This window comes from Lygodium microphyllum, chromosome 7, assembly GCF_053477565.2.
Source record: "Lygodium microphyllum isolate KBCC chromosome 7, Lygodium_microphyllum_v1.1.10, whole genome shotgun sequence".
Lineage (NCBI taxonomy): Eukaryota > Viridiplantae > Streptophyta > Polypodiopsida > Schizaeales > Lygodiaceae > Lygodium > Lygodium microphyllum.
Genome location: NC_141141.1, coordinates 91,933,731 through 91,941,605, shown reverse-complemented (window position 1 = coordinate 91,941,605; position 7,875 = coordinate 91,933,731). Strand labels below are relative to the sequence as shown.

The window sequence follows — 7,875 nt, the reverse complement described above, 5'->3', positions numbered from 1 at the left end:
TAAATTGGATCTACCCTAGGGCAAGTAGAGACTAAGCCTAAGCTAAACAACATCCGGTAGGCCTCCAAATGCGTAGAACGGCTCATAGGGTTACCAAACTCACGAATCGTGACCTGACGGTTCAAGAACAACTACGGTCACTGACCATTAGTCACTTATTCCGATGGATATATGGACTAACTGAGCAAACTTGCTACCTCTCAAATCCCATGTCTAGGATGCCATAGAGACTAGAACGAACTAGCTAGAGTGATCATTACCTACACGAAAGGATCAAGAAAAGTATATGCTGCACTGTATTGCTTTCATTGGATTCACACACTGCATCAATTAAACATTTGACATGCACTAGAAAAGTCGAAAGTCTGATATCACACAATGCACTTTGAAGAGCACACTACTAGCATTGAGTGCTTGTAACATTGAGGATTATTTTAAATAATAAGGAATTCACGTAAGTAAGCCGAACGAATCCACTAGTAAGAGGAGATTCCAAACATTGAACAATGGGCAAGGACCCCAATCACCGAGTATCGGGAGACTTGAATCGTTGAGCCACTTAGGGAGTAGTAGCGGACAAGTACGATTAGGGACACAACCCTACCTGACTTGATCAATCTGATCAACACCCTAATTGCTCAAGAAGTTGGCAATATATCAGGAGCTAGCACCAACCCAAAAAATGACGAGCTTGACTTGGGAGAATTTCTAGTTGACATTTAGCAAATGATAACCTGGTACGACTTGCAAACTAAAATGGAGCATCGTTGTAGACTAGCCGAAGATATCATAGTCGATCTTGAGGAAGAGCGCCAGTTGGCAAGAAAAACACTACATGGTATAGTTGCCTACAACCAAGAGCAACAAGCTCAAAAACTGAGGCAAGACATAAAAATGCGCGAGGTCCAATGCGTCTTAGCGTTTGCTAATCGAAATAGGACATGACCAAATGTTGAGAGGGAGAGAGCACTAGAAGTCGATCTGAGTGAGCTTCTCATGAAGCGACTCTTAGATAACACGACTGTAGAGCAGAGTGGAGTAGCCCTAGCTACTTCGCTGCCTGGTGGTAGGACTAGGAATCACGTCGAATTCTAAGAGCCACAGACTAAGATACATGTGGTTGACAACTCGACAAGTATCGACCTAATAATGACCCGTATAGCTTTGTGGAGCAGTTTGAGCAAGTATGTGAGGTGAACAGTCTCACTGACCTTACTCAACTAGCACAAGCTTTCGGACTTTGCCTAGAAGACAAAGGATGGTGGATGTGGTGCACTATTCTAGATAATGCCTAACGCAACGACTTCAATAACCTCAAGAGTGTCTTTGTTAAGAGATTCTCTGATAACCTCATTGTTAGGTTGATGAATGTTAGTCAAAAGGACAAGGAGGATATCCAAGTCTATGTCACCCATGTGCAAAGTCTCTTAAAGAGAATCCCAGCTTGCAGAGCGACCTAGCGAACGAGTGGTCTCCACTGTGTTCATAAATGGAATCCAAAGCGAAGAGCTTTACAAGGCTTTGGTGAGCAACCCAAACCTACAAAGGGACGTGCTAGCTAGGGCCTTCGAAGAAGCCTTTTGAGTGGATTATCTCCTCAGGAGAGAAGCTCAAGACCCACAAATCGAGACAACACTGCCAACCACTAGTGAAAGATTTAGTCAAAGCACCCATGACAAGGAAAAAAGTGTCGACCAAGACCAAGAATTGGTGGACATGAAGCTAGAGTTGGATAGGCTTCAAGAGATGATGAGAAGGCTCGCATGACCTCACGTGCAATGCGTGCATTGTGGAGGAAACCACCTTCCGACCCCGAGTGTATGGATCCTAGATCGAGATGGCGGTAGGTTTGGTCATGATGCAATGCATTGCCGATTACTGAAGCAATTGCCATACTCAAAGACATACAATCAACCTTACTCCTTAGGGAGTAGACCACCATATTTCGGAAGGGGGGTTCCACTAGTGCTTCCAACACCTAATGATTCAAAGCCACCTATCCTTAGGATGGACATTAACCCCATAAGGATACCTAGACCACCTAGACCCATCATAACCCATCCACCAGCGATGTTCCAATACATTACGTAGAGGAGCTGAATGAGGACGAAGTCTATGTGAACCCTTACATATCGTACAATGTCGTGCTGTTGCGCATCCGAGGTGTGGAATCCACCAAAAAGTTGTGTGTGTGACATTTGTGTATATATTTAGATGTTGTGCTTTGCTCTGCCTGAACGTTTTGCCTTCAGTTGGTTCATGTTCAATTTCACAGAAGAGACAAATGCTGTTTAGAAGTGAATCTGATATTTGCTACAAACAATTTAGAAGAAGAATGGGCTATAAAATATGTGCCGTTGGACAAAATCACAACTAAGAGGGCGAGGAGGATGCTATAAACATTCATTTTATGGTATTGAAAGCCACAGGTGCATGTAGACAACACCAAGTTTGGCTTATGCAAATAAATGTATCTTTTGTTGGAGACATCATACCAACCCTACAGGAAAGGCATTTTCTCGGAATGAACTGGAATTGATTGCTACGCTCTGCAAAGAACATGATGCACTTGCTTTCGTAGATGAGGTGTATCACAAGCTAACTTTTGGTGCAGATCATATATATATATATATAGCTTCCTTAGGTGGAATGTATGACAGGACCGTGAGCATGAACTCTTTAGGGAAGATATTCTCCTTGACTGGCTGGAAGATTGGGTGGGCTGTTGTACCACCTAACTTAACTTGGGAACTCAGATAAGCACATGCATATCTTACATTTGCAATTGCTACACCTTTTCAATGGGCAGTAGCTGTTGCCCTCAATGCGCCTGACAGCTTCTACGAGGACCTCATTCGAGATTACACGGTCAAGAAAGACATCTTAGTAAAGGGTCTAACTGAGGTTGGTGAATGATCCCTTCCAAGCTCCCACAAAACCCAGCTTCCAACATGCAAAGTATATGCCTTGGGCTTTGCCCATAGCCATGAAATATTGCAAGAACCTTGCCTAAGTTCTGACACGCAAAAGGAATACATGAAAGACATCCCCATCTTCATCCTCACCCTCACTCTCCATTGATCTTGCAGTAGAGCACAAAGAGCAGAGAACAAGAATCAAGAAAGAAGTTGTGCCAAGCGAGAGAGAGAAAGAAAAGACCAAATGCATGGGTTGATAAAGGAAGAGAGAAGTTACAACTTCCTCAACCACCCACAATCACGACTGTTCTTTCCTTCTTTCTTTTCTTTATTCAAAATGAGAACATTTACATGATTTTTGAACCTTAGGCTTAGGCTTTCAATTTTGTGTATACATGGCTATATCTTTGAGCTTTATAAACCAAAGGAAGAGAGGTTTTGTATGCATTGGCATTAAAATGTGTAGACCCACTAATGAGCCAATAACATTTACAAAATATGACATTAAGCATTTTACAAAGATGTGTATGCCAAAAATTTTGGATAAAAGGAAATATTTTGTCGATGAAGAACCACATTCTTTTAGCCTTTTTGGTGATAAAATCGGAGGCTATCAGTTGGGTTCAAGGTGTTTGAGCCACAAGGCACCTACTTTGTCATGGCAGACCACACACCCTTTGGCTTTGAGACAGATGTGGACTTCTGCAAGTATCTGATTGAGGAAGTGGGTGTGGTGGCGATTTCGCCTAGTGTGTTTTATTTGAAATCCAAGGATGGTCAGAACCTTGTGCGCTTTTCGTTTATCTAAGGATGAAGATACCATCAGGAAAGCAGGAGATCCCAGCTATCAAAGGAGAGGGATTGGACTAAAAATAAAAAAAGATCATGAGGCTTTCGACTTGCTTTTTGATTCTTGTGGAGGAAGAGCAGCTGCCAAGGGGGAGCTTATGATCGGGCGGACCAACGTGGAAAACTAGAGACCGAGACCCAGAAAGATACCCTTTGACTCTCTGCCTGTGGGAATTGTGGGCTTGGAGATGCTTTTCGATGCAGTGCCTGTCCATACAAAGGCATGCCCCCTTTCAAGCTTGGGGAGAAGGTTACACTATTAGGATCATTGTTAACTGCAGATGTATGATGTCAACAAGCTTTGGTTTCAGCAATTGTCACTGGGGGTCCTCATCCTCTAAGCTCGAAGGGAGACAGAAGACACTTTCATTGTAGATTTAGCTGTTGGTCTAGCAATAGGTCAAATCAAGATTGATGCTCCATGCAGATCTGAGAGGCTTGACAAATACAATCAGAATGCACTTCTTTTGAAGGTGAATCAAATCGGTTCAGTAATTGAGAGCATTGAGGCAGTGAAGATGGCCAAGAAAGCAGGTTGGGGAGTTATGACTAGTCACAGAAGTGGGGAGAATTTATTTCGAGGCCTCGTTCTTCTGAACTGTGCAGGACTATGAATAGAAAGGGTCTAACACAGGATGATCCATTGATCCGTCTATTATCACCGATATTTCTTGCTATAGAGTATCTTTTGCAGAGGCGTCGTGTGGTGGATTTTCTGTTTAAGAGATTTAGACAAAAGTAGAATATTAGAAAGATCTTAGGGGAGCAGGCATATAGAAACAAAACATCTGTAAATAACCAGCTGGTTGACATATTATATAAGCTTTCAACTGAACCTGGAGCAATAGACGTTTTTGTCAAGGTGTTTACTGGAGATCCAGGGATCCGACCGGCATTTCTGTGCTGTTCAATGACTGTTCAAAAGACTATATGATACCTAACATTGAACGGAAGGCTGGCTTCCAATTTGAGAGGATTTATGCTCCTCATCGTACAGATATTGCACGATCATGTTGTGCATCTGCTCAGGAGAAAGTTCTTGAAGTCTCAGACAATGTACTATCTATCTTTAGACTTGTTGCAAAGCAGCTGCTGGAGAGTGGGTATCATTCTTCCGCAGAGTCATAGAACCCAGCAATAAAGCATTGCCATAGTATATGTTATACTCGTGCAGGGTCGAATAACTGTTGATCATAAACTGGCCTTTGATTTACTGGAACCAGTGATGCTACAGACTTGGATCCAACAGCTCTTCACACATTGTGAACAAGTTTATTGAACAACATGCTTCTGCTTCTTGTTCATTACATCACTTTGACATTATGTATATGCGTGGTTTTGGACACACCTAAGCATCTTCTTAGCAAGACTCATTGTTCGAAGCTTTAATTGAGACTAAGCTACACTTCGCAGACTAAAAATTGGTCTTTTTCTTTTGGGAAATCTCCCAGATGCATGTTAAATCAACAATCTTTGCATTCAATATGAAGAGTCTGGAGTTTATTGTTGCATAGTCAAATCTCGCTTGATTGATCTTCTATCTTGGAATTTCTCAAGAACCTCTGTGGTTGCGACTTTGCTTTTGAAAACCCTTCGACATCTTTGGTGAACTTGACGTGAAAGCGTCGCATTTAAAAAAATTTCAGGATGGGAGATACTTCAGCATCAATTTCAGCCCCTTCTACGATTTCTGCTTTGTCCTCTACTTCGACTCCATCATCGACTTCTGCTTTAAGTAATTCTATGGATGATTTAAAGCAGATTTTGCAGAATATGTCTATGTATATGCAGCTTCAAAACCAGCATACACAATTGTATATGAAGTAGCAGCAGTAGTTACATCAACAACAGTTGTCTCAGCAAAGGCAACTATATTCGGAGCAAGAGAATGCAATCAGTGCGACTAAGGCGATTGAAGCAGTTGAGAATGAAAAGAAGCTATTTGATGGCGATAATGTATCAGATTATTTGAAGACGTATGAGATTAAGATGGGATTTTTTGGAGTACCAAACAGGACTTATGAGTAAATATTTTCTTTGCCTTGTCACACCTTCCTTGAGGGTAAAAGACTGATCTTTTCCTTCAAAATTCGCATTGGCAAGATTTTAAGAAGGCCGTGAAAGAGGAGTATTTTCTTGAGGACTTTGGGATGGCTACACGGCGGTCATTCCGAGAGTGGGTCTACATGCCAAACAAAGGTCTAGCTACTTCAGAATTGATACGAGAATTTGAAGAGAGGTATAGTCAGCTTGATGCCATTGAACAAATAGCATTGGATATTGAGAAAGTTGAGCTTTTCTTGCAAGCTGTAGATCCTGCTCTTCAGGAAGAATTGGGAGAGCTTCTTGAGGATCGCACGAAGCTTATGGGTCTTAAAACAGATTGGCAAGATGCCCAGGATGCGGTCTCGACTTTGACCAAGAGGTGGATATGGAAGACCCGCCTATAGAATGGATCTATGACACCGACGCCGTCTTTTGCTCCTATGTCTGCTTCTACCCTTGTCATTTCTTCTCTTCCTCAGCCAGTTACTTGGCCTATGCCAGTGCCTACTGTTTCTAATCCTCTTGTTCCAAGACCGATGCCGGTTCCTTTTGCTCCAAAATCATCCGCTCCTTTGGTTCCTTGCTCTCTTGATGACATAATCAAAGGCATAACGGATTTGAAACTGGAGTCAGTTAAAGCAGAATTGATGGGAAAATTGAAATAGCAGTTTGCTTTGACCGTGCCTACTATTTTTTCTAGTGCACCTAGAAGAGATTGAAGATGTATTTGGTGTGATAGTACGGACCATCAGCATTGCAGGGATTGTAAATATTTTCAAGATGCAAGAAGGAAGAATTTAGTATTTTGGGGACAAGATGGCAAGATCTGGTTGACTGAAACAGGAGCTCCGCTTGCTACCAATTTTGGGAAAGGCGGAATGAAGAAATTAGTAGATGACATGGCTACGCGTACTTCTTATGTGGCAGCTAGAGGAGATGCCTCTGCATATGGAGTCCAGATTGAGAAAGGTTCAGAGAGTCAATTAGCATTATGGACCTATGCTACAGAGACGGCAAACAAGGGGAAAATTCAGTAGACTGTTTTGACTAGTGCAGGTTCTAACATCAGATCTAAGAGACAGGTTGGGATTCGCCTGTTGACAGGTACACTATTTATGCCTACTTGGCTAAGTCTCAGGGAGCAGATGTACTTGTTGAGGAGAAGCGTAAGAGATGAAGAGAATCCAAATGCAGCTAAAAAGACTAGAGGAGGTGAGTTTGTTACTCCACCTACTGCAGGGCCGTCTTTGAGACCAGGGCCAGAACGACAAATGGAAGATGCTCAAAAGAAAGAAAAGAGGCAGGAGTCTAGACAGAGAAAGCAGCCAGGATTTAGATTAATGTCCGATATTGAGATATCTACGGATATGAAGAAAATATTTAATGACAAGATACTTGGCAGTGAGGTGACTTTTACTATTTCTGAGGTTTTGGGCATCTCAAAAAGAGAGTTTCAAGATCAGTTCCAAGAAGTCCTCAAGAGGAAAAGACATACATTGCCTACTACTGATACACAGGGAGTTTTGATTGGGAAGTTGGATGAGGATGAGGATGAGGTTATGGTTGAGAATGCTTCTGTTTTTCCGCAGACAGAGAAGAGGGTTCAACCTATGCATTATGTTGAAACTAATGAGCCTATCTTGGTACCGCGTAGTCACTTTTCGTGGAGTCATTGGGCTAGGGCAACTACAGAAACAATGGTAAAAATTGGAGAGAAACATGTGCCTTATGTTTCTTTGGTGGATCATGGTTCAGAGATTAATCTCATAGTTTGTGGAGTTTATGAAAGTAATAGATGGCCTATGGATACAGAGCATGGGTGGCGTATGAGAGCCGCCAACAACACTGCAAGTGATTTGTATGCTGCTTGTCCCAGTGTCAAGATTTCTATTAGAGATGTAGAGGAGGATTTCCATTTCTTTGTGCAGGATTCATGCTCTTACCCCATAATCCTAGGACAGCCATTCATCACAGAGATGCGCATGGAGACGAAAGTAATAGATGACGGATCTGCTTATGCACAGATTCACAGTAAAGATGATATGAGAGCAGTCCAGTTTAT

At 42.2% G+C, this 7,875-nt stretch overlaps 1 pseudogene; it reads left to right on the top strand.

Annotated features, from left to right (window-relative positions):
* Positions 1-1,837: 1,837 nt before the first annotated feature.
* On the top strand, positions 1,838-3,895 carry LOC148033697 (uncharacterized; annotated as a pseudogene).
* Positions 3,896-7,875: the final 3,980 nt, after the last annotated feature.